This window comes from Ambystoma mexicanum, chromosome 3q (genome assembly GCF_040938575.1).
Source record: "Ambystoma mexicanum isolate Mex_15411 chromosome 3q, UKY_AmexF1_1, whole genome shotgun sequence".
Classification (NCBI taxonomy): Eukaryota; Metazoa; Chordata; class Amphibia; order Caudata; family Ambystomatidae; genus Ambystoma; species Ambystoma mexicanum.
The window spans coordinates 352,988,679-353,016,674 of record NC_090926.1 but is presented as its reverse complement, the minus strand read 5'-3'; positions in this window follow the sequence as shown (position 1 = coordinate 353,016,674).

Here is a 27,996-nt window from a genome sequence, read left to right as displayed (position 1 = left end):
ACCGTTATTAACAGTGCCGGTGCTTTCGTAGTCCCCATTCCCATTGAGTCCTATAGGACAGGGATTTACAATTTACCGGCGCCTGACTTCTCGGAACGCAGGGTTTATAATCCCCTGGTGTTACCGGCAAGCCAGGCGCCAGTAAATCTTGCAAGTCTGACGGCAACCCGCCGGTAGCACCAGCAGGGTTACCGCCAGACTTCTAATGAGGCCCAATGTGCAATTCATTTCACTTTGCTTCCTACAGGCATCCCTGCATTGGATTCACATAGCCATTCTAACACAATCTCATCAGAAAACAGGGTTTCCCTTCCCCTAGCTTTCTCTTGGCATCCCTCCATCGGGTTCATACTTGCCTCTTTCCTCTTGGTTATGGGTGAAAGACGTTTGATTGTTCTGTACAAGGGGTTTTTACTTGACCCTTGCAGGACCACTTTCACCTCTTGAATCGGCTATCCTAGGGCCTACTGGTATCTGTAGTTTTAACAAAAGGGGACCGGCCAGAGTCTTTGGAATGAATGCCCACGTGGCGTTGGACCACTCTGCAGCTAGTCTCCCATGGATTGTGTCAACAGTTCCGTAACACAAAGTATTTGTTCTTTGATTCACGTTATGTTGCCAGTTGCAAACTTTGCTCAACACAGTTCTGTTTACTATCGATTCTCCCTCCGACTCACTGGCAGTGATGAACCGCTTGTCTCTGGAGTCAAGGGCGGTACCACGGTAGTAAGCGTCTCTCGCTGACTTGGTTATCAGTGTAGGAGAGCTCTGTGCACCTTTGACATCTGCTACACCAAGAGCTAACTGTTGTTCCCGGCCTTTTGATTCCATTCAGGGAGGCTTTGCGGGTCTGGGTCGAAAAGAAAGGCCAAGGGTACTTCCCTCCTTGTCTTCCTTTTGTTTATTGCTGCCTTTCTCCTCCTCTTGAACTGCCATCCTGGAATAGCTGTATTGTTGTGCGGTCTGCCTTGCTCAAAAAGTGCTCTCGTGCTCCACCTCTTATCCCTCTGGGGAAGGGAAAGGGCCGTCAGGTGTGTGTGTGATTACTGTAAATTGCCTGACTCTGCCTGACCCTTCTGTTTGGACATGTCAGATAAACTGTCCTGCTGTTCGTCCATTGTCTTTCGTGGTGTGAGAAAGTATTCATGTCGGAAAAGGGGGGTAGAGCTTCTGAATATCCAACGGGGAAGGATGGGCAAAAGATGTTATAGGCAGTGGGTACCACGCCTAACCCTTCGCTGTCCCACTTCCACTCCCCAAACACTCCCCATCCAGGTGATCCTCCCAAACTGGTCCACCCCCAGGAACTGGATCCAACAGCGATGGCCGTGTCCTGGTCACCTGGATGACAGAGCACTGCTGTCATTATCATCCATTTGAATGTGAGAGCAGATGTAACCCTGCACTGTAATCAGGAATCCCCAATACTGTGCTGTGCATATTGCCCTCTTTAACTCATTAAATGGTTCTGTCATTTTACCTATTGAGGCTATTTTACTGTTGTCTTTCTGGGCTTCTTTGAGTCCTCTTTAAAGGGGCCTCACATATGTGCTGTAATCAAAGACCCACACCCTACAGTAGTTACAAAGGCACAATAATTGCTGCATCTCTCTCACTGTCTTTGGCTGCAGTGTTTTCATGATGGCTTCTGCTTTTTCGGGGGTTACTTTCCTGCCTTTGAGGGATATCAACTGTCCAATATAGAGAACCTCCTCCTGACAGTATTGTAATTTCACTTTGTCAACCTTGTTTCCCTTGTCTGCCAAAACTGCCATCAACTGCACTGAGTCTTTCCTTCACTGCTGTCATGTCTCACTACACACCAGAGTGTCATCCACATAGTGAATTACTGTAATGTAAAGGTGCACATTTCCTAAGTCCTAAGTCCATCTGGAGGACCCTGTTGAATATCGAAAGGGACTCACAGTATCCCTGGGATAACCTTGTATGTTTCCACTTTTTATTTCCATATGAAAACAAGGTCAAGTCGTGTGACTCTTGATCGAGGCGGATTGTGAAGAATGCATTCTTTAGATCGATAACTGTGAAATGTTTGGCCTTGGGTTGGATATTGCATAGCATTGTGGCTGGGTGTGGAACTAATGGGAATTTTGCCTCGAAAATGTTGTTTAGGGGGTTCATATCCTGAATAAATCTCCACAACCCCCCCCCCCATCACCTTTTCACTGGGTAATGTGAGGCTGGCATCATGGAAGGAGACACAGACAACAGATTCAGAGGGCCTCATTACGAGGTCAGCGGTAAGGGGTTAACGGCAACGGTAAGGGTGCTGTTGCCGTTAACCCCTTACCACCGCATTACGAGGTCCCTTAGCGGTTCCCGCTAAAGGGACCAGGGAGCTAATAACGGGCCAGCTAAAAGCAGGCCCGTTATTAGCTCCATCCCCATTCCCATTGAGCCCTATGGAGGCTTGAATGGGAATGGGGAATGGTTCTCAGAATGGGGACTTGCCGGGTCCTCCAAGGTTGGAATGACCCAGTAAGTCCCTATTCCGAGAACCCGGACCCGGAATGCGGTAAGGGGGTAGCCATGGTGCTAATAGCACCATGGCTACCTCCAACCTCGTAATGAGGCCCAATGTGTAACAATAGGCCTCTATTAAAGAAAATGTAAGGATGGTGTATGGCTTTAATTGCCCAATGCTATGGTGGGATTTCCCTACCTATAGAAACTAAGGATAGTCTATGTCAGTACGTTCAACTGAAATGTCTGTCTGTGTCCAAAACCTATGCTTGCCCTCACAACTAAGACAAAAATCTATGTGTAGGGATGTCAACTATAAACTAAACAGTGTCCAATAGTGAAGTACTGAGCTATTTCCAGCTCAGGCTTAATCTTCAGCTTTTTTCCCCCAAATCTCAACAAGTTCACCACAATGTTCAATTTGCCTTCTTTTGGACTTGACGTAATAAAGTTCCACACCTGTGTAACTGTCAGGATGCGCTTCCCTGAATTCAATATAGTGCAAGGGAATCACATCTCAGGGTTCCATTCCCTAAGTTCAATATACATCCAGGCAGTGGTCGAAGTGTGCGGGAGCGGTCGGGAGCGGTGCTCCTATACTTCTTTTAATTAAGTTTTACTGTTCCTATACTTTTATTTTAAAAAGAAACCGTTCCAGAACGATTTTGTTTTAAAATAAAGGTGTGGGAAGAGTTGGAACTTGCACTTTCAGTGCACTGCACAGGACGTTTCCTTAAAGAGCAGGCACGTGTGTTTTGGGTTTTTTATTGTGCATGAGAGGGCGTGGCGATGGGGTCTGTGGGGAGCGGTGCAGGCCAGTAGTGAACATAGCTCCACTACATTTCGTACACTTTGACCATTGGATCCAGGGCAACAGGTCTCAGGTTTCCCTTCCCCAAGTTCAATATAGGTCCAGGTCAGCACGTTTCAGGGTTCCCTTCCCCAAGTTCAATATCAAAAGATGTCACAAAAAGAAGTATCTTGGAGCTTTGTCTTTAAACTGAGTTTCAATAATTCTTTACAGCTCAGGGTTCACTTCCCCAAGTCTTATATGCACCATCTGCATCTAACAACTCGGCCGAACTCTTTCAAATCTGCAAGGAGCGGGCCAACCCTGCTGCAGTCTCTTCCTCTCCTGTTGCCTCCTAGGCTCTTTGCACATCCCTGGCCTCTCATTTCATCTAAAAAACCCAGGACATCCTGTCCACCCTCTCGTCCTCTCCTCCTCCCCCTTCTCTCTTTAACACCTCTTGCCCCCCCTCAGCCGCTTCTCGTCCCTCCTTCTCATCTTTTCCTCTGTGGATCTGGGCCCGAGAATCAGAGGTGGCCAGGTAACCAGTGCAGTTCCTGTGACAGCCAGGGAATCAGCAGGGGAGAACAGGAGAAAAAGCGGACAAGAAGAGAAACGTTTTGAGGTTCTTGCGGAACCGAAGATGATTCTCCTCAAGTTCCAGAGGGAGGCCCCAGCCGAAGAGAGAGATCTACCATCAGCTTGTTGCTTGGAGAAGCGACTGACCCTGAGGGAATTGGAGGCAGATGAGCAAAGAGCTCGAGAAGGAAGGTATTTAGGAAGAGATAGTTGAAGGAATTGAGGTCCCAGGCCCAAGAAGGCCTTGTGGACAATGCAGAGGGTTTTGAACTTAATCCTCGCAGCCACTGGGAGCCAGTGCAGAGATTTCAGTCCAGGAGACATACGATCCCTGGGCTTGAGGCCAAGAACAAGTCTCGCAGTTCTGTTTTGGATAAATTGCAAAGGGTGAAGAGTAGAAGCGGGCAGATTTAGAAAAAGGCTGTTACAATAGTCCAGCATGGAGAGAACCAGAGCTCTGGAGACAGTGAGCTTCTGGGGGAAGGAGAGGAAAGAAAGAATACCTCTGAGAAGGTGTAGCTTGTAGTGTGACTTCTTAGAGATGTCAGAGATATGACCTGTCAAAACAGGTTCTTCCCTGTTTGCTCAAACCCATCAAGGACCATATTGACACCCTTGCTCCAGCTCTGGCCGACTTCTGTAACAATTTCTTTGCCTCTGGAGCATTACAGTACACTCTGAAGCAGTCTCTTGTGCACCCTCTTCTCAAAAAACCCACAGCCGACTCATCTTGCCCGGCTAACTATCGCCTGATTTCTATCACTCCTTTCCTGGGCAAACTCTTGGAAAAGCTGGCCATCTCCCAGCTTAATCTTCACAACGTCTCTGTTGGTTGTCTCCATGACCATCGGTCTGGCTTCAGAGCTTCTAGAAGCACGAAAACTGCTCTGCTGAACATCAGCGAAGACCTGCTCTCCAACCTTGACACTAACATCCCTACTGTACTCATCCTACTCAATCTCTCTTCTGCCTTTGACACTGTCAACCATGCCATCCTGCTCAACCAACTCTGTGATAACCTGGGTATCACTGATCAGGCCCTGGCCTAGCTGACCTCTTTCCTCTCTGATCCACCCTTCCAGGTCCAACTTGGGTCCTTCCTTTCCTCCATTTCACTCTCTACGTGTGGTGTTCCCCAGGGGTCTAACCTCTCTCCCTGGCTTTTCAACCAATACTTGGCACACCTTTCCCACTGCATTGCCGCTCTCTCCTACAACTTTCAGTGCTATGCGGATGACACTCAGTTCGTTTTCAGGCTTCCCTCCACCACCTCTTCTCCCTCCCTCATCTCTGACTGTCTGTCTGCCATCCAGGAGTGGTGTGCTGCCAATGATCTCTGCCCTAATGCCAGTAAGACAGAGATTCTCCTCATCGGCACACCTGCCTCCTCCTTTCCTGTCACTATCAAGCTATCCTTCCTTGGCCTTCTTCCTGCTCCCACCTGTGAGGCTAAGAACCTGGGGGTCATTTTCAACTCCACACTCTCCTTTTCTCCTCACATCTCTGACACCTCTAAGAGGTCAAACTACCAACTGCACCTCCTCAGAGGTATTCTTCCTTTCCTCTCCTTACCCCAGAAGCTCACTGTCTCTAGAGCTCTGGGTTTCTCTAGGCTAGACTACTGCAACAGCCTCTTTCTAAATCTGCCTGCTTCTACTCTCCGTCCTCTGCAACTCATCCAGAACAGGACTGCAAGACTTGTCCTTAAGCCCTGGGATCGTATCTCTCCATCCCTGAAATCTCTTCATTGCCTCCCAGTGGCTGCAAGGGTTAAATTCGAGGCCCTTTGCATTGTCCACAAGGCTTTTCTTAAAAGTTGCACAGTGAAAATTAGGTGGGAATTCGCATTTTTGCAAAGTTTTACACGTGTGGTTTTCAATTCAAAGTATTTTCAAACTTCCATTCTGATTCAAAGTGTGAATATTATAGCTTATGTTTGTTAGGATCTTTTCAGTGATGCTCGCATAGAGATTTATATCAATTTAAGGACTTTTTGCACACTTTTCATTGTTTTGCTAAGCCATTTTCAATTGTCATTTTAAAAGTGTCAAATTTCTAAAACGTTTTTCTCTCTTGTTTGGGGAGGGAAGATTGCATTGAAACCCTGTGCACTGTTCTTTATTCCTGAATACCTGCTGCTTACGTACATCTGTGCAGAATTGCTTCTTTGTGAGTTGAGAAATTTGCAGGGGGAAATCTTAACTTAAGCACTATCTTTTCAACAAGCCAAAACGGTTCTCTTCTCTGTGTTTTATCTTCTGTGCTGCTCAAAAGTGAATTCAAATGCATTACCTACTTTCTTATTTGTCTTGTCAACACATTGGTGATTGCTGCCCCATATATTGAAACATATGTTTGAATTGAATTTTAAATAAATAAATAAATATTACCTTCACCAACCGGCCTGATTTCTGGTCCATTGTGACCTGCGGGTATTTTGAGAAGTGGTGTGATAAGAGTGGTATATCACTCAGAATATTGAACCTATAGACACAGTAAATAAGTATTTCATTTGTGTATTGAATGCTAGGCTGAGACCCGGGTGTATTGCCTGATTGAAATCCTTAACACTTCATACCTTCCAAGTTAAAAGACTCATCACAAAATATTGGCCTCTAGCCAAACTTTGCTTACCCAATGAACCCACCCTGAGGTTTGCATTGAGCGTGCACAGAACCTTAGAGACAAACTGGTGCTTTCAAAATTCACAAAATCCACAGCCGGACTGGCCTGTGGAATTTACGAGCAACCATTGGACATTTTCCATGTGGCAATTTCATACCATGCCAATTTACAAAATAACTCAAGTCTTTCAACATTGGAGGTCGTATTTGGACTTCGTATAACTTGAACAACTGCAAAACCAAACAAGTGGTATGCTGCATAGAGTGCCGTTGTGGACTCAGTTATGTGGGACAGACTACAAGGCCTGTACTGTACATATTAGGATTTCCGAACACAGGTTGAAGATCCGATGCAAGAACCTCTCGGCACCAATGGTCAATCACTACATAGAATACCAACACACAGCCAATGATGTTTTATGCTAGGTGTTAGACATAGTGAAAGAATCATCCAACATAATGAGACGCCTTCTATTCAAAGAAGCCCGCTGGATCCATAGACTGGACACCCACCAACGTGGCTTAAATGAAGAATTCTTACCCCCATCATAACTAGTGCAGGACCTATCAACACACATGGCACTAATGAGAGCTATGTATTGTTAGCCCAATCGCGCTAACTGTTCTTACTCCTAGACCCCCAAAGGGCCGTCTTCAACCTTAGGCCCCACCTGGATGCCTGAATACTAAGACTTACCCAGGTCATGTGCTGCCAGCAATAGACAGACCTAAACACAGGTCGAAATTATTCTCTGCATCATCTTGGCTCTATCATATCAGGAAGAGGTATTCAAAACCCAGCCAGACTACACGCCACCATTAGCTGACAAACATGAGCACTTCCTGTACCATCTTTTCTCAACAATACCAAATAATGAAAAATAACACTCGTTATTGCGAGTCATCAAAATCATGCCCATAGAATCCTAGAGGACTTCACTTAAGTGCGAGAAATAGATTTTCGCAGTTACTGCCGCATATTTTGTTTTTGGTTGTTGAACAGCAACCAAGGTTGCCTTGATTACAGGTACACTTTCTGAGGTTGCCTTGACTACAGGTACACATACCTCGGCGTATGCACACATCACATGCAGGGCCGTCTTCAACGTGCCTTATCCGAACACTCGCTTATGTTAGCAAAGCAACAGTTCTAACAACAAACTGCACGGACGAGACACAATGATATGCCAGCCACTACGCTGATCTTTTTAAGGTATGCCGCGCTACGGCCGATAGTTACATGGAAGAAAGCATGCCCCTTTACAAATGGGTTTTCACTTAAACATACTCCCCTTTCCCTCCAGCGCGTATCCAAGACATCATGAACTCTGTGCCTTGTACCAGCATGGGTTCCTCAGTTAACCAGAAGACCATTACACAGACACGCCATTATCAACGCAGAGCTCCCAAGGTATGCTGTATTTTGGTTTTTTCGCCATATAGCAGCAAGTCTACCCCATCACAAAAGGCTATTTCTGAAACAAACTCCGGCTTTTCCTTTAACTTTTTTATCCAGACACTAATGGATCTCGCTCTCTGCACCCAGGAGCAGGACCACACTTGACCGGAAGATTATAATCAACAGCACTACGGCTATTGGCCCACCATACAAGGTATTTCGATGCATACTATAATTTATATCCCCACAATGACAGACTGGCCTCAGTGCCAATACGTGGCAATTAGTACTGCAATTTTGCCCTCAGTGGCTCAGCTTTGCTCCATGAGCAGTCTAGGAACTTCATACCTAATTCACTCTACCATTTCTACAGAACTTGTAACCCACAAAGGAAGGCTGAACTCGTTCTGTGTAGCATCCACGAATTGAAGATTCTGCGTTTGGAACTCCCCCCTTTTTCACCACGACGGTAAGTGCATACCCAGGGATGTGTCCAACATCAGGCAGATGTCAATATTTGTAGGGATTCCTGGCAGAATCATTCACGTTAATACAACTCCCTCTTGTCTGCTTCCCCTAGGGTGTGTCCAGCTGCCCTGAGAAAGGCTGTACTGACTGCCAACTTACTGGCTCTCCGCCGAAACTTGAAGCCGAATCCCTATTTTATAACACGGGTTCCTTAGAGAAGTAAAGATGTTCACATCCATGTAGGCAGACCCACATATGGACACTTTAATACTATGGGGGTCATTATGAGTTTGGAGGCAGCCATGGTGCTATTAGCACCATGGCTGCCTCCAAACTCGTGTCCAGGTCCGGGTTCATTGAATGGGGACTTACCGGGCCATTCCAACCTTGGAGGACCCGGTAAGTCCCCATTGAAAATAACCATCCCTGTTCCCATTCGCGCCCCCATAGGGCTCAATGGGAATGGGGAGGGAGCTAATAACGGGCCTGCTATTAGCCCCCTGGTCCTTTAGCGGCTTCTTAAAAGGGCAGCTGCTAAACCCGCTAAGGGACTTCGTAATGCGGCGGTGGGGGTTTAATGGCACCAGCATCCTTACCAGCGCCGTTAACCACTTACCGCCGCACTCGTAATGACCCCCAATATCTGTAAGAAGGATAAGTTCTCTCACAAGTTTAGGTTCAAAAGAAATTTCACAACGGATTTGTGTGCTGGGCTACTTACTAAAAACTATTCCCTGCTTTATAAATCTGTAAAAATTGATATCTACGAAACAGGATTTAGCTCACTGATATACAACTACTTATGAGCTAAAGGGTAGAAGTCACTGAACCCTCTTAGTAATGTTCTGCTGTTTAATTGATTGCACTAACCTTTTTATCTTTTTTTTAACCAATTCAATGTCTCAATAAATTGATTATTTCCACTGTACCCTATTGTATATAATAGGTGTTTTCTTTCTGATGTTTTTATGTATTCTGTCACCTCTAAAGATTTTGTAATATTAATTTTTGATCTTTTTGAATAACAAATAAAACCACTTTACACTTGAAGTTATCACACTATATAATAACATGTGAATGTTTTTTTTTTATTTAGGGTATACCTAGCGAGATATCCTTGCAGATACATGCCTCTTACCAATTATTTTCATATTGTATTAGAATTATTTTACTACAGCAGAGACTATATATATTTGTGATTACAGCTTGGATGAATTTGACATTAGCCAACGTCAATTTTTCCTCTCATGGACATCCTTGCCACGTTATATACCTCTTTAGCAAGCTTATATGTTTTCTTTCTACCTTTGATCAGTAAGTTACTGAAATGTTCTTTATATTCACAATTACTTCAGGTTTAGGTACATGTTGATATATGATATGATATGGCACTTATAACGCGCCCATACACAAGTGTTTCAAGGCGCGACGAGGCAAGGGAGGGGAAATAGAGGGAAGACAGACAGCGATCCTACTAGGCCAGGTTTTCATTGAGATTGCGCAAGTGCAGGGGAGGGGCAAAGAGGAGGGGACAGTGCAGTACATAGGATGACAGTAAAATAAATAAAGACAATAAACAAAAAGTGCAGCCTGCAGGTGGCAAGTGCAAGGGTAAGTGCAGACATCGGGTGTCAAGTGCTAGTAGGGGCTGTCGAGATACAGAAACAGTCCCCGAGTGCAGGGTTGACAGGAGGGCAGTGCAGGTGTGCAACTGGCAGGGAGGGACCTGGGCTCGAGATCAGAGGGTGGCCAGGTAACCAGTGCAGTTTCAGATTCATCCAGGAGATAAGCAGGGGAGAGGAGGAGAAAAAGCAGAAGCAAAGAGAAACGTCTTGAGGTGCTTCCGGAACCAGAGATGGTTCTCCTCAAGTTTCAGAGAGGCAGGGAGGCTGTTCCAGGGGGAGGCCCCAGAAAAAGAAAGAGATCTACCACCAACTTGCTGCTTGGAGAAGCAACTAACCCTGAGGGAGTTGGAGACGGATGAGCAAAGAGCTCGGGAAGGAAGATATTGAGGAAGAGAGTGTCACACCGCTGAGACCGTGGAAGTTATGGGCAAGATGGAGGCGTTATTAGGTCCATCTGGTCTGTCGGTGAGCGGTCTAGTCTTTCTGGTTGCCGCTGCATTTAAGGAAGCCACGCCCCCCCTGCGAGTTGCGTTGCAACTCGCTATGCTACTTTCGGATTTGTGCTGACGAAAGCTTTTGACCTCCCGAGCTCCTCTTTAGTTTACCTGGGTACTCTCACCGGCCCGCCGCCCTCTCGCCTGGCGACGGCCGTTCTCTCTTGCCTTCCCCCTTTTCTTTCGGTCTTTCCATCCTTCTCTTTCTCCCTTAGTTTTTTCTTTCGCGTACTCTCGCATTCATTAGACCGCGCATTCGCGCGCTCTCATAGACACTTGCTCTTTCATTCAGACTCTCTCGCATTCACTCTACCTCGCATTCGCGCACTCACATAGTCACTTACCCTTTCATTCTTTCTCTCTCGCATTCGCTTGCCTCGCATTCGCGCACTCACATAGTCACTTACCCTTTTATGCTTTCTCTCTCGCATTCGCTTGCCTCGCATTCGCGCACTCTCATAGTCACTTCTCTCTCATTCTTACTCTCTCGCATTCTCGCTCTCCCACGGACTCTGGGCCACTCTCCATTCCTCAGGTGTATCCTCACATTCTCTCCCTCCATCCCAACTTACCCTATCAGCAGTCTTCGGAGCCGCTGTTGGATACTTCGGAAGCCTGTTTAGTCTTCCTTCGTGGCTCTTCACTCCAGTGCCTCATCCAAGGCACCCTCGTTCCTGCCAAGGAATCAAAGTCCTGTTTCCGGTGATATTTGGAGTTATCAACTGGACATTATTCTCAAGACTTTTAGTACATCTGGAAGTTACCCAATCCATCCCCGCCGGCAGCCTCACAGGGTTTTTTCTGCCTTACTGGCTTTTTCCCTGTAGTGGGAGGGGCGGACTCCCCAGGGTTCACCTGACGGTTTAGTCTAATAACGGTCAAGGTGGCCTCCGGAGGAGACCGTCCCTATCTCTTCGAACGCAAGAAGGGTAAAGGACTACTTAAGAAGGACACGGAAGAGGAGAAGACCCAGAAAGAATGGAGGAGAAGACAGAAAGCCACCAGTCTTAGTGAAGATCAAGGTGAGGAGACTCCGGGTAAAGAAACTTTGGGAAGTGGTTTTGACAGAGAGTTGAAGGTATTGAGGTCCCAGGTCCCAGAAGGCCTTGTGAACAATGCAGAGGGTTTTGAACTTAATCCTCGCCGTCATGGGTACCAGTTCAGAGATTTCAGTCCTGGAGAGATATGATCCCTGGGCTTGAGGCCAAGGACAAGTCTCGCAGTCCTGTTTTGGATGAGTTGCAGGGGGCAGAGAGTAGAGGCAGGCAGATTTAGAAAAAGGCTGTTGCAGTAGTCCAGCCTAGAGAGATCCAGAGCTCTGGAGACAGTGAGCTTCTGGGGGAAGGAGAGGAAAGGAAGAGAACCTCTAAGGAGGTGCAGCTGGTAGTATGACTTCTTAGAGATGTTGGAGATGTGAGGAGAGAAGGAAAGTGTGGAATCGAAGATGACACAGAGGTTTTTAGCCTCTAAGGTGGGAGCAGGAAGAGGGCCAAGAGAGGTCGGCCAGAGATTGACAGGAAAGGAGGGAGCAGGTGTGCTGATGAGGGGAATCTCAGTCTTACTGGCATTAAGGCAGAGAACATTGGCGGCACACCACTCCTGGATGGTGGACAGACAGTCAGAGATGAGAGAAGGAGAAGAGGTGGCTGAAGGGAGCCTGAAAAGGGAGCTGAGTGTCATATAGCACTGAAGGTTGGAGCAGAGAGTGGCTATGCGGTGGGCAAGAAGTGCCAGATAGTGGTTGAAGAGCCAGGGAGAGAGGTTGGACCCCTGGGGAACACCACAGGTAGAGAAAGAGATAGAGGAGAGGAAGGGCCCAAGTTTCTTTTGGTGCTTCAGTTACATTGTTACTCTTAAGTATTTTCATATTATTTCAGTGTAGGTTCATACATCCTCTTTATGACCTCACTTTGCCTTTGTCATATTCAATTTAACATTTCATGATGTCCATGCAGAGGATGACATCCGTCCATGCGGTATACTTCCACATACTTCCACACTCCTCCGAGCCGGAGGAACCTGAGAAACTTGGAAAGAAAAACCGTAGCGTTTTCAAACACAACATTGTATTTATGTTTGTGGTCGCTTCAAAAGTGACCGCAAACATAAATACAACGTTTTTAAAGCTGCGGTTTTATTTCTAAGTTTTCCGGGCTCCTCCTGCCCGGAAAACCTAGGGAAAAAAACGCAGCTAGTGCTTATTGTTTTAAAAAAATAAATAGCACTTACCGAGATTCAGCTGCAGCTTTCCTGATCTGGTCTCCGGTCCCCGTCCTCAGCGTACAGCACCAATGAAGGAAAAGCCACCCAGGGGTAGCTTTTGTTTACTACAGCTGGCTGGCTTTTCCTTCATTAGTGCAGCAAAAGCAAAAGCCAGCACAGACGGGCATCCATTTCACAAAATGAATGCCCATGTGCTTGCTTTTGCGAATTTTGAGCTTGAATACCTCAAGATTTTACATAGGAAGTTTTTAAAAAAAGTGCTAGTATTTTTTTTAATGTTGCTTATCTATTTTTTAAATACATTTTTTTGCTGGGCTATCCCTTTAATGACTAGCGCTTGTTTTCAGCTTCTGAATCACATGTGAGGAGACCACGATTTTTACCCTTTCGACCTTTTATTTTGTTCTATTTTTTTCAATTAAGCTGGGTGTCATTACTCCTCTTGGCCTGTGGAGACTTGGTTGTTCTAAATCACATAGGCTTTCTGCATCCTTGACTGTCCAGTTCTTGGCACTTACAGATGTTTTCTTTTTTTCTAAATCTAAGAGAAATATGTCTTACGTACTTGGCTTATCCTCTTGACTCTCTTTGTGCCTTGCAATTATTCTTTGATGTGGCATCCTTGATCCCAGGCCAATAGACTGCTCTTTATTCCTCACACAAATCGGTTTTTCCAGAGTCTTGTGTATGGGAGGAAAGGTTGTTTAGGCCCCCCTCCCCTCCATTCCCGTCCCTGCATGCACACTATGAGGTGAGGCTCTGCCAGTATGTTTACACACACCTGTAGTGACCTCTTGCCTGTCTGCATGCATGAAGCAGTCCCCAGCTCCATGCGGTGAGGCGGTGCCAGTATGTTTACACACTCATATTGGGACCTCTTGCCTGTCTGCGTCCATGAAGCAGCCTCCCTCACCATGAGATGAGTATGCATACACATACGTTACCTATATGCGTTTTCCTGCACTTATGAACTGTGCCATGAACTATGCACTGTCTTTAACTGTCTGTAACTAATGCCTAGATGCCTCTGGGTTTTGTGAACTGAAATAAATGCAAAATAAATGAATTAATTAATTAACTCCCTGCAGCGTCCTACTGTGCACAGTCTCATTGCACAACCCGGTTTCTAATCACTCGTTGCACAGTCCTCTTCTGCCCACTTTCCTGGCAGATCCCAGCTTACACTCGCTCCATGCACAGCCCTCTCTATTACACTCTACTGAAGTGCTCTTCTTAACACTATCCTAGCAAATCCTGGTTTGCACTTCCTACTTGCACAATCCTCTCTTGCAAGCTCTACTGTTGCCTTCTTCTGGACATTCTCCTGGAACATCACGGCTTCCACCTAATCCTTACATAGTCCGCTTCTGGTCACGTCTGGCACATCCTGGCTTAAGACTCACACCTTGCACAGTCCCTCTTGCACACTCTTTGGCACATCTATGCATTGCCCCCTCTCCAGGCTTCCACTCACTCCTTGCACAGTCTTTTTCTGCATACTCTCTTCTCTCTTGCCTCTCACTGCTTGCACAGTCCTCTCTTGTGCACCCTTCTGGTACAGCCATCTCATTGCTTGCACAGTCTTCTCTTGCGCACTCTTCTGGCACAGCTGTGCCTTGCGCACTCTTCAGGCACTTTCTGGCTCTCACTCAATCCTTGCAGGGTCTTCTTCTGCACACTCTCCTAGCACTCACTTCTTGCACAGTCAGTGCTTAATTGTAGGGGTGTTTGCCAGGACCCTGCCCCATCACTCATTTCTGAGTCCAGTTTGGTAATGATGTGGTGTATTGACATCTTTATTATTTTAACTGTGAGTCAGTCATAGTAAGACAACAAGCAACAAGAATGTGCACTGGTCTGGCTCATTGTTATTCACAGACCTGATGACCCAGGTTGGGAGGGCTAATTATCCATGTTCATGAATAACAACGATTGGGAAGGTGACAATGCTGGGCACTCATGCTGGTCATGCCCGCACACTGCTCCACTCCGCTTGCATGACATTGGTGCAAATTGTCTCCTGTTATAACCAGCAGCCCTGGAACAGATGGTTGGGGGTCACAATAACAAGACAGTCACCGGCCCAACATATGGACAAGGTCAGTGAAAAGGCCAATGTCGAAATGGGCTGGCAACCTATACAGGAAGATCTTAAAGCAGTGTTTGATAAGCATGTTCATCAGTTCAGTAATGATTTTGCCTGCATTTGTCCATCAATTTGTCATAGGGGAAAGCATGTTTGCTCTTTTATTCTGTGGATAGATGGTCAACAGGTTCCACTTGACTCCGATAGAAACAGAGCAATATGTTGACAACGATGTGTTTAAAAAAAACATTTATCTGTATGTTGATTGGTATCTGTAAATCGCACAACGGCCATAGTCAGTGCATCCATCACCCCCACTGGACGAGTGGGAGTTGCAACTTTGACCCGCAAATAGGTTGAAACTGTATGGCGCTACCATGGTTGTTGGAAGCAGTGGGCAGGGAGCTTTCCGGCCAGTAGTATCACAGGTGTGCTAGAAAATATTTGGGCCCCGGCATTCATTTTCTTACAAATGAAGGCCTGTGCACAGCACTCTTCTGCACACTCTCCTAGAACTCGCTCCTTACACAGCCCTCTTCTGCACACTCTCCTAGGACGTGCTCCTTGCAGAGCCCTCTTCTGCACACTCTCCTAGGACGCGCTCCTTGCAGAGCCCTCTTCTGCACACTCTCCTAGGATTCACTCCTTGCAAAGACCTCTTCTGCACACTCTCCTAGGACTCGCTCTTTGTACTGCCCTCTTCTGCACACTCTCCTAGGACTCGCTCGTTGCACAGCCCTCTTCTGCACACACTCCTGACACTCCCTTCTAGCACTCACTCCTTGCACTGTCCTCTTCTGCACACTCTCGTAGGACTCGCTCCTTGCACAGCCCTCTTGTTCATGCTCTCCTAGGACTCGCTCCTTGCACAGCCCTCTTGTGCACACTCTCCTAGGACTCACTCCTTGCACATCCCTCTTGTGCACGCTCTCCTAGGACTCGCTTCTTGCACAGCCCTCTTCTGCCCACTCTCCTAGGACTCCTACTTGCACAGCCCTCTTCTGCACACTCTCCTAGGACCTGCTCTTTGCACAGCCCTCTTCTGCACACTCTCCTAGGACTCGCTCCTTGCCCAGCCCTCTATTGCACATTCTCCTAGGACTCACTCTTTGCACAGCCCTCTTCTGCACACTCGCCTAGGATTCGCACCTTGCACCGCCCTCTTCTGTACACTCCTAGGATTTGCTCCTTGCACAGCCCTCTTCTGCACGCTCTCCTAGGACTCGCTACTTGCATAGCCCTCTTCTGCACACTCTCCTAGGACTCGCTCTTTGCACAGCACTCTTCTGCACACACTCCCGACACTCCCTCCTAGCACTCGCTCCTAGCACGGCCCTCTTCTGCACACTCTCCTAGAACTCGCTCCTTACACAGCCCTCTATTGCAAACTCTCCTAGGACTCACTTCTTGCACAACCCTCTTGTACACACTCCCCTAGGACTCGCTCCTTGCACAGCCCTCTTCTGCATGCTCTCCTCGGACTGGCTCCTTGCACAGCCCTTTTCAGCACACTCTCCTAGGACTCGCTCTTGGCACAGTGCTCTTCTGCACACTCTCCTAGGACTCGCTCCTTGCACAGGCCTCTTCTGCACACTCTCCAAGGACTCACTCTTTGCACAGCCCTCTTCTTCACACTCTCCTAGGACTTGCTCTTTGCACAGCCCTCTTCTGCACACACTCCCGACACTCCCTCCTTGCACTGCCCTCTTCTGCACACTCTCCTAGGATTCGCTCCTTGCACATCCCTCTTCTGCACACTCTCCTACGACGCGTTCCTTGCAGAGCCCTCTTCTGCACACTCTCCTAGGACCGCTCCTTGCAGAGCCCTCTTCTGCACACTCTCCTAGGATTCGCTCATTGCACAGTGCTCTTCTGCACACTCTCCTAGGACTTGCTCTTTGCACAGCCCTCTTCTGCACACTCTCCTAGGACTCGCTCATTGCACAGCCCTCTTCTGCACACACTCCTGACACTCCCTTCTAGCACTCATTCCTTTCACTGTCCTCTTCTGCACACTCTCCTAGAACTCGCTCTTTGCACAGGCCTCTTCTGCACACTGGCCAAGGACTCTCTCTTTGCACAGCCCTCTTCTTCACACTCTCCTAGGACTCGCTCTTTGCACAGCCCTCTTCTGCACACACTCCCGACACTCCCTCCTTGCACTCGCTCCTTGCACTGCCCTTTTCTGCACACTCTCCTAGGATTCGCTCCTTGCACATCCCTCTTCTGCACACTCTCCTAGGACACGCTCCTTGCAGAGCCCTCTTCTGCACACTCTCCTAGGATTCGCTCCTTGCACAGTGCTCTTCTGCACATTCTCCTAGGACTCGCTCTTTGCACAGCCCTCTTCTGCACACTCGCCTAGGACGCGCTCCTTGCAGAGCCCTCTTCTGCACATTCTCCTAGGACTCGCTCTTTGCACAGCCCTCTTCTGCACACTCTCCTAGGATTCGCTCCTTGCACAGTGCTCTTCTGCACACTCTCCTAGGACTCGCTCCTTGCACAGCCCTCTTCAGCACACACTCCCGACACTCCCTTCTAGCACTCACTCCTATCACTGTTCTCTTCTGCACACTCTCGTATGACTCGCTCCTTGCACAGCCCTCTTGTGCACACTCTCCTAGGACTCGCTCCTTGCACATCCCTCTTGTGCACACTCTTCTAGGACTCGCTTCTTGCACAGCCCTCTTCTGCCCACTCTCCTAGGACTCGCTCCTTGCACAGCCCTCTTCTGCACACTCTCCTAGGACCCGCTCTTTGCACAGCCCTCTATTGCACACTCTCCTAGGACTCGCTCTTTGCACAGCCCTCTTCTGCACACTCTCCTAGGACTCGCTCTTTGCACAGCCCTCTTCTGCACACACTCCCGACACTCCCTCCTAGCACTCGCTCCTTGCACGGCCCTCTTCTGCACACTCTCCTAGGACTCGCTCCTTACACAGCCCTCTTGTGCAAACTCTCCTATGACTCGCTCCTTGCACAACCCTCTTGTGCACACTCCCCTAGGACTCACTCCTTGAACAGCCCTCTTCTGCACACACTCCCGACACTCCCTCCTAGGACTCGCTCCTTGCACAGCCCTCTTCTGCATGCTCTCCTAGGACTGGCTCCTTGCACAGCCCTTTTCGGCACACTCTCCTAGGACTCGCTCCTTGCAGAGCCCTCTTCTGCACACTCTCCTAGGATTCGCTCCTTGCACAGTGCTCTTCTGCACACTCTCCTAGGACTTGCTCTTTGCACAGCCTCTTCTGCACACACTCCCAACACTCCCTTCTAGCACTCGCTCCTTGCACGGCCCTCTTCTGCACACTCTCCTAGGACTCGCTCCTTACACAGCCCTCTTGTGCAAACTCTCCTAGGACTCGCTCCTTGCACAACCCTCTTGTGCACACTCCCCTAGGACTCACTCCTTGAACAGCCCTCTTCTGCACACACTCCCGACACTCCCTCCTAGGACTCACTCCTTGCACAGCCCTCTTCTGCATGCTCTCCTAGGACTGGCTCCTTGCACAGCCCTTTTCGGCACACTCTCCTAGGACTCGCTCTTGGCACAGTGCTCTTCTGCACACTCTCCTAGGACTCGCTTCTTGCACAGCCCTCTAATTCACACTCTCCTAGGACACGCTCTTTGCACAGCCCTCTTCTGCACACTCTCCTAGGATTCGCACCTTGCACCGCCCTCTTCTGTACACTCCTAGGATTTGCTCCTTGCACAGCCCTCTTCTGCACGCTCTCCTAGTACTCGCTACTTGCACAGCCCTCTTCTGCACAATCTCCTAGGACTCGCTCTTTGCACAGCCCTCTTCTGCACACACTCCCGACACTCCCTCCAAGTACTCGCTCCTTGCACGGCCCTCTTCTGCACACTCTCCTAGGACTCGCTCCTTGCACAGCCCTCTTGTGCACACTCTCTTAGGACTCTCTCCTTGCACAGCCCTCCTCTGTACACTCTCCTAGGACTCGCTCTTTGCACAGCCCTCTTCTGCACACTCTCCTAGGACTCTCTCCTTGCACAGCCCTCCTCTGTACACTCTCCTAGGACTCGTTCTTTGCACAGCCCTCTTCTGCACACTCTCCTAGGACTCTCTACTTGCACAGCCCTCCTCTGTACACTCTCCTAGGACTCGCTCTTTGCACAGCCCTCTTCTGCACCCACTCCCGACACTCCCTCCTTGCACTCGCTCCTTGCACTGCCCTCTTCTGCACACTCTCCTAGGATTCGCTCCTTGCACATCTCTCTTCTGCACACTCTCCTAGGACACGCTCCTTGCAGAGCCCTCTTATGCACACTCTCCTAGGATTCGCTCCTTGCACAGTGCTCTTCTGCACATTCTCCTAGGACTCGCTCTTTGCACAGCCCTCTTCTGCCACTCTCCTAGGACGCGCTCCTTGCAGAGCCCTCTTCTGCACACTCTCCTAGGATTCGCTCCTTGCACAGCCCTCTTCTGCACACTCCCCTAGGACTCGCTCCTTGCACAGACCTCTTCTGCACACTCTCTTAGGAATCGCTCCTTGCACAGCCCTCTTCTGCACACTCTCCTAGGACCCGCTCCTTGCAGAGTCCTTTTCTGCACACTCTCCTAGCACTCGCATTTTGCACAGCCCTCTTCTGCATACTCTCCTAGGACTGGCTCCTTGCAAAGCCCTTTTCGGTACACTCTCCTAGGACTCGCTCTTGGCACAGTGCTCTTCTGCATACTCTCCTAGGACTCGCTCCTTGCACAGGCCTCTTCTGCACACTCGCCAAGGACTCGCTCTTTGCACAGCCCTCTTCTGCACACACTCCCGACACTCCCTCCTTGCACTCGCTCCTTGCACTGCCCTCTTCTGCACACTCTCCTAGGATTCGCTCCTTGCACATCTCTCTTCTGCACACTCTCCTAGGACACGCTCCTTGCAGAGCCCTCTTATGCACACTCTCCTAGGATTCGCTCCTTGCACAGTGCTCTTCTGCACATTCTCCTAGGACTCGCTCTTTGCACAGCCCTCTTCTGCCACTCTCCTAGGACGCGCTCCTTGCAGAGCCCTCTTCTGCACACTCTCATAGGATTCGCTCCTTGCACAGTGCTCTTCTGCACACTCTCCTAGGACTCGCTCCTTGCACAGCCCTCTTGTTCACGCTCTCCTAGGACTCGCTACTTGCACAGCCCTCTTGTGCACACTCTACTAGGACTCGCTCCTTGCACATCCCTCTTGTGTACAATCTCCTAGGACTCGCTTCTTGCACATCCCTCTTGTGCACACTCCCCTAGGACTCGCTCCTTGAACAGCCCTCTTCTGCACACACTCCCAACACTCCATCCTAGGACTCGCTCCTGGCACAGCCCTCTTCAGCACACTCTCCTAGGACTCGCTCCTTGCACAGTCCTCTTGTGCACTCTCTCCTAGGGCTCGCTCCTTGCACAGCCCTCTTCTGCACACTCTCCCAGGACTCACTCCCTGCAGAGTCCTCTTCTGCATACTCTCCTAGCACTCACTTCTTGCACAGCCCTCTTCTGCACACTGTCCTAGGACATGCTCCATACACAACCCTCTTCTGCACACTCTCCTAGCACTCGCTCCATGCACATCCCTTTTTTGCACACTCCCCTAGGACTCGCTCCTTGCACAGACCTATTCTGCACACTCTCTTAGGAATCGCTCCTTGCACAGCCCTCTTCTGCACACTCTCCTAGGACCCGCTCCTTGCAGAGTCCTTTTCTGCACACTCTCCTAGCACTCGCATTTTGCACAGCCCTCTTCTGCACACACTCCCGACACTCCCTCCTAGGACTCGCTCCTTGCACAGCCCTCTTCTGCATACTCTCCTAGGACTGGCTCCTTGCACAGCCCTTTTCGGTACACTCTCCTAGGACTCGCTCTTGGCACAGTGCTCTTCTGCACACTCTCCTAGGACTCGCTCCTTGCACAGGCCTCTTCTGCACACTCACCAAGGACTCTCTCTTTGCACAGCGCTCTTCTTCACACTCTCCTAGGATTCGCTCTTTGCACAGCCCTCTTCTGCACACACTCCCGACACTCCCTCCTTGCACTGCCCTCTTCTGCACACTCTTCTAGGATTCGCTCCTTGCACATCCCTCTTCTGCACACTCTCCTAGGACACGCTCCTTGCAGAGCCCTCTTCTGCACACTCTCCTAGGATTCGCTCCTTGCACAGTGCTCTTCTGCACACTCTCCTAGGACTCACTCCTTGCACAGCCCTCTTGTTCACGCTCTCCTAGGACTCGCTCCTTGCACAGCCCTCTTGTGCACACTCTCCTAGGACTCGCTCCTTGCACATCCCTCTTGTGTACAATCTCCTAGGACTCGCTTCTTGCACATCCCTCTTCTGCCCACTCTCTAGGACTCGCTCCTTGCACAGCCCTCTTCTGCACACTCTGCTAGGACTCGCTCTTTGCACAGCCCTCTTCTGCACACCCTCCTAGGACTCGCTCCTTGCAACACCCTCTAATGCACACTCTCCTAGGACACGCTCTTTGCACAGCCCTCTTCTGCACACTCTCCTAGGATTCGCACCTTGCACCGCCCTCTTCTGTACACTCCTAGGATTTGCTCCTTGCACAGCCCTCTTCTGCACGCTCTCCTAGTACTCGCTACTTGCACAGCCCTCTTCTGCACACACTCCTGACACTCCCTCCAAGCACTCGCTCCTTGCACGGCCCTCTTCTGCACACTCTCCTAGGACTTGCTCCTTGCACAGCCCTCTTGTGCACACTCTCCTAGGACTCTCTCCTTGCACAACCCTCTTGTGCACTCTCCCCTGGACTCGCTCCTTGAGCAACCCTCTTCTGCACACACTCTCGATACTCCCTCCTAGGACTCGCTCCTTGCACAGCCCTCTTCTGCATGCTCTCCTATGACTGGCTCCTTGCACAGCCGTTTTCAGCACACTCTCCTAGGACTCTCTCTTGGCACAGTGCTCTTCTGCACACTCTCCTAGGACTCGCTCCTTGCACAAGCCTCTTCTGCACACTCTCCTAGGACTCGCTCTTTGCACAGTCCTCTTCTGCACACACTCCTGACACTCCCTCCTTGCACTCGCTCCTTGCACTGCCCTCTTCTGCACACTCTCCTAGGATCCGCTCCTTGCACATCCCTCTTCTGCACACTCTCCTAGGACTCGCTCCTTGCACAGCCCTCTTCTGCACACTCTCCTAGGACTCGTTCTTTGCACAGCTCTCTTCTGCACACTCTCCTCGGACTCACTCCTTACACAGCCCTCTTCTGCGCACTCTCCTAGGACTCGCTCTTTGCACAGCCCTCTTCTGCACACACTCCCTACACTCCCTCCTAGCACTCGCTCCTTGCACGGCCCTCTTCTGCACACTCTCCTAGGACTCGCTCCTTGCACAGTCCTCTTGTGCACACTCTCCTAGGGCTCGCTCCTTGCACAGCCCTCTTCTGCACACTCTCCTAGGACTCGCTCCTTGCAGAGTCCTCTTCTGCACACTCTCCTAGCACTCACTTCTTGCACAGCCCTCTTCTGCACACTCTCTTAGGACGTGCTCCATGCACAACCCTCTTCTGCAAACTCTCCTAGCACTCCCTCCATGCACATCCCTTTTCTGCACACTCCCCTAGGACTCGCTCCTTGCACAGACCTATTCTGCACACTCTCTTAGGAATTGCTCCTTGCACAGCCCTCTTCTGCACACTCTCCTAAGACCCGCTCCTTGCAGAGTCCTTTTCTGCACACTCTCCTAGCACTCGCTTCTTGCACAGCCCTCTTCTGCACACTCTCCTAGGACTCGCTCCTAGCACAGCCCTCTTCTGCACACTCTCCTAGGACTCGCTTCTTGCACAGCCCTCTTCTGCACACTCTCCTAGGACTCGCTCTTTGCACAGCCCTCTTCTGCACACTCTCCTAGGACTGGCTCCTTGCACAGCCCTTTTCGGCACACTCTCCTAAGACTCGCTCTTGGCACAGTGCTCTTCTGCACACTCTCCTAGGACTTGCTCCTTGCAAGCCCTCTTCTTCACACTCTCGTAGGACTCGCTTTTTGCACAGTCCTCTTCTGCACACACTCCTGATACTCCCTCCTAGCACTCGCTCCTTGCACTGCCCTCTTCTGCACACTCTCCTAGGACTCGCTCCTTGCACAGACCTCTTCTGCACACTCTCCTAGGACTCGCTCCTTGCAGAGCCCTCTTCTGCGCACAATCCCAACGTCGGCTCCTAATACTCATTTCTTGCAGAACCCTGCTCTGCACACTCTCCTAAGACTCGCTCCATGCACAGCCCTCTTCTGCACACTCTCCTAGGACCCGCTCCTTGCAGAGTCCTTTTCTGCAAACTCTCCTAGCACTCGCTTCTTGCACAGCCCTCTTCTGCACACTCTCCTAGGACTCGCTCTTTGCAGCGATCTCTTCTGTACACTCCTAGAATTTGCTCCTTGCACAGCCCTCTTCTGCACACTCTCCTAGGACTCGCTCTTTGCACAGTCCTCTTCTGCACACACTCCTGACACTCCCTCCTTGCACTCGCTCCTTGCACTGCCCTCTTCTGCACACTCTCCTAGGATCCGCTCCTTGCACATCCCTCTTCTGCACACTCTCCTAGGACCTGCTCCTTGCACAGCCCTCTTCTGCACACTCTCCTAGGACTCGTTCTTTGCACAGCCCTCTTCTGCACACTCTCCTCGGACTCACTCCTTACACAGCCCTCTTCTGCGCACTCTCCTAGGACTCGCTCTTTGCACAGCCCTCTTCTGCACACACTCCCTACACTCCCTCCCAGCACTCGCTCCTTGCACGGCCCTCTTCTGCACACTCTCCTAGGACTCGCTCCTTGCACAGTCCTCTTGTGCACACTCTCCTAGGGCTCGCTCCTTGCACAGCCCTCTTCTGCACACTCTCCTAGGACTCGCTCCTTGCAGAGTCCTCTTCTGCACACTCTCCTAGCACTCACTTCTTGCACAGCCCTCTTCTGCACACTCTCCTAGGACGTGCTCCATGCACAACCACCTTCTGCAAACTCTCCTAGCACTCCCTCCATGCACATCCCTTTTCTGCACACTCCCCTAGGACTCACTCCTTGCACAGACCTATTCTGCACACTCTCTTAGGAATCGCTCCTTGCACAGCCCTCTTCTGCACACTCTCCTAGGACCCGCTCCTTGCAGAGTCCTTTTCTGCACACTCTCCTAGCACTCGCTTCTTGCACAGCCCTCTTCTGCACACTCTCCTAGGACGCGCTCCTAGCACAGCCCTCTTCTGCACACTCTCCTAGGACTCGCTCCTTGCACAGCCCTCTTCTGCACACTCTCCTAGGACTCGCTCTTTGCACAGCCCTCTTCTGCACACTCTCCTAGGACTGGCTCCTTGCACAGTGCTCTTCTGCACACTCTCCTAGGACTCGCTCCTTGCACAGCCCTCTTCTTCACACTCTCGTAGGACTCGCTCTTTGCACAGTCCTCTTCTGCACACACTCCTGATACTCCCTCCTAGCACTCGCTCCTTGCACTGCCCTCTTCTGCACACTCTCCTAGGACTCGCTCCTTGCACAGACCTCTTCTGCACACTCTCCTAGGACTCGCTCCTTGCAGAGCCCTCTTCTGCGCACAATCCCGACGTCGGCTCCTAATACTCATTTCTTGCAGAACCCTGCTCTGCACACTCTCCTAAGACTCGCTCCTTGCACTGCCCTCTTCTGCACACTCTCCTAGGGCCCGCTCCTTGCAGAGTCCTTTTCTGCAAACTCTCCTAGCACTCGCTTCTTGCACAGCCCTCTTCTGCACACTCTCCTAGGACTCGCTCTTTGCAGCGATCTCTTCTGTACACTCCTAGAATTTGCTCCTTGCACAGCCCTCTTCTGCACACTCTCCTAGGACTTGCTCCTTGCACAATCCTCTTGTGCACTCTCTCTTGGCACAGCCCAACTTGCTGCCAACCCTTCACTTCCTCCCTGGAAGTCTCTCCGAGGTCTGGCGAGAGCCACATCTCTGCACCAATAATAAACATCACCGATCCATCGTTAATGAGATTCATCCGAGTTCGGGTCCCCTGGCGGTGCGACTTTTCCACTCACTGCGCGGCTTGTATGATATAACATGCTCCACTTAATGCAAAACGAGCCTGCTAATTGACCACAAAGGGATCTTATTTCTCACAACACTCGCTGCACCGAGTCGAGGAAGAGCCTGGCGCGAGGGCGGGACCGTAGAGCACGCAATGCAACAGCTCAGCCCTTGCATCGCGCCTCGCGCCATGTTTTGGGCTTTGCGGTACAGAATGTCTAGGTTTATGCCGTGTGCCTATCAGGCTCACGGGGTAGCTCTGTGTTCGCATAATAATTCTGTGAATACAGCACGGCATCGCGCAGTACTGCCATTCTAATACTGAAGTTGTGGCACCCTATAGTGCAGTGTCAACGGTAATGTTGTGAATGCGACACTGGATGGCGTTGTGTCCTCATGCGGTCAGTGCGGCACTGTGAAGTGAGGCCGTCCTATTGGCACGCTGCGACAGTGGCACGAATGTAATATTCTGATGTCAGTGCTGTTGGAGGGGGCACCACATAGTGCAGTATTCCTGCTGTTCGTTGGTGATGCTGTGAACGTGCATCATACAGTGTGGCCTTCCCATGGGCTCGACACAGCTTCATCTCGTGGTCATGCTGTAATATGGTATTTTATAGGTGTTATCCTTACACTAATGACGTGAACGTGGCACAGTATAGTGCAGTGGGGCATGTGGCATCAAATGGACTAACCTATGCGTATAGGCATCAGATACTGTGGTGGTGCTGTGCCAGGGGCTCTGTGCAGTGCAGGAGTCTTATTGTAGTACCGGGACAGTGGCAGCAGATCATGGCGTATTTCTATATCAATGTTGCCAATGTGGCGGCGCGTAGAGCAGCAGTCCCATGGAATTATCTTGAATATGGCAACTGCATGGGAGCAGCATTCCCAAAAAGTGGACATTAAGATTACTATTAGCCCCACATCCCATCTTCCTCGTCCCAGTATTTTGCGCACTGAGGCACCAGGCTCCATGACAGGAGCCTTTTTTTTCTAGTGACAGTGCCGCCCCCTGTAGGTAAAACAGCTCCTTCCACCCACAACCCTTGGCTAAAATGTGCCTGCATCCTCTCGCACCTGAGCTTTGAGGGCCAACGCTTGGGGGCACCTTTCCCTACACACGGGTGAGTGGAAGGGGAATGCATTGGAGGGGGGGTCTCAGTTGGGGAAGGGGAATGCAGTGCACAGCCCTTGTTCTTTACTGGCACTTCGCAGAGGATTCTTTTAGGGTGACACCGGGGTTGGGTTGGCCCTTAACTGTGGAGATGTGAGTGATCTGCAATGAATGGCTGGCCCCGCCCAGCTTCCGGTGGATGCGGGCATCACTGTGTTGCAGTGGCATTGGTCAGAGGTACAGCAAGCACATGACAGTTGCGGGGAGTGGTCTGAGTGGGTGGAGGTTCTGTGCTGGTTCTGGCGTGCTCTGGTGAACTTGGGTGGTGGCTTCGGTTCTCCCACTTAGAGCAAGTCTGGAGCACCAGACTTCCATTCCAGGAAGGCTGTGGTAGATTTGGATCCCCCTGCCTGGAGAAGGGAAAGTGGCTGCAGCAGGTAGCTCGTTCAATTCAGCAGCCCAGGAGGCCAGCAGCTTAAAATGTCACGATGGGCATTGGAACCATTGTGTTTCCTCGTGTACTAAGAATCCGGGGCAGGTTTTGACATATGACCTTCTGGCCGTACTGTTGCTCGTATTGGATGGAGGTGAGGTTTGGTTCTCCCTACCTGGATCACTTTCCCACGCCCAGCTCCCTCTTTTCTGCTGCAGGCTCCTGAGCAGGGGCTTCGGTGGGGTGGATGCAATCTCCATGGGTTGCCCAGGAGGCCTCTTGTATGTATGTCTTCCGTTGGCTCTGGCGGTGTTGAGCAAACGCCTGGATAGCAGGATGGAGATGATTCTGGTGGTGTCTTACTGGCCCAGACGAGTAGTTCCCCCCTTCTGCTGGAACTAGCAATGTCACCCACGTGAATCCTACTGGAATACCCATAGTGGCTCGTGTTTGGGAGGGGTCAAAGTGTCCTCGGTTCAATGGTTGGTTTGGAAGGGAAACTCTGAGGGAGAGACTCTGGTGGAACATCTTTTGTGAAGCTGCTCTCTTCCCCAAACCTGTGAAGTTTTTGCGTCCAACATTTGAGATGGTGGAGAAAAATGATTTGAAATTGCTGACGCCGGAAATGGGTTTTTCTTTTAGTTGCTATCCTTGCAGCACCTAGGCTGGGGGTGACTGGGGCACTGTTATGTATAGAGTCTTTTCAGAGGAGCGTAGCTGAGGAGTTAGTTCTTCGATGTAGCTGATTTTCTTCCAAAAGTGGTTTCCACTTTCCATAAGTCACAAGATATTATGCCTCCGGCCTTTCATCTGAACCAGTCTACTCTGGAGGAGGCTGGTTGGGATAAGTTGGAGGTTAGGTGGGTGGTATTCATGTACATTGGGAGGACAGCAGGGAGGGTGGACAACTTGTCTGAGACATTTGGGGAATCGGGGGCTGACAAGACAGCCTGTGCGTTACTGTCAGTCAACAGACACATGTTGCCATTTGCATGGCCTATGCAGTAGCAGCTGTTCCACTGCTGAAGGTTCAGGGGAGGTCGACCAGAGTCGTGGCGCCACGTCCTGGGCTAATTAATAAAGTGTCTCTCTGCCGGAGATATACAGTGTGGCTATATGGGCTCACCTGAGCATGTTCACCGGACATTAGAGTCGGAGTGCGGCCAGTCAGGCAGCCTGTGCCTTTGCTGCGGTGTGTTCAGTTCTTGCCCTCACTGAAGAAAGTGGGTGTCAGGAGTCTGTTATGGGTAATGGGGTTGTAGCAGCATACATTGCATTTGTGTGAGGTTTCATAGGCTCAATAGTCAATGTGTTTAGTACTCCTCAGAAGCAAAGACATGGGACAAGGATGGGGATATGCATGTAACGATCAGATTACTCACTGGTAAAGGTCAAAGGTTAGCTACGGATTGTGGGTTGAGGGAGGTTCGGAACCTCCCTCCCAGAGCCTTTAATTGGAAAGGAAGGGCCTGTCATGGAGGCTGGTGCCTCATAAATAGAATACTGTGATGAGGAAGAGTAGGTCTTGGAGTCATGAGGATTACCACTAAGTAATCTGATCATTACATGCACAAAAGTAGGTGATCCCTGTGATGATTGCTTGCAATTGGTTGCCACCCTTCTCTATAATAAAAGTTATAAATATCACCCGTACATAT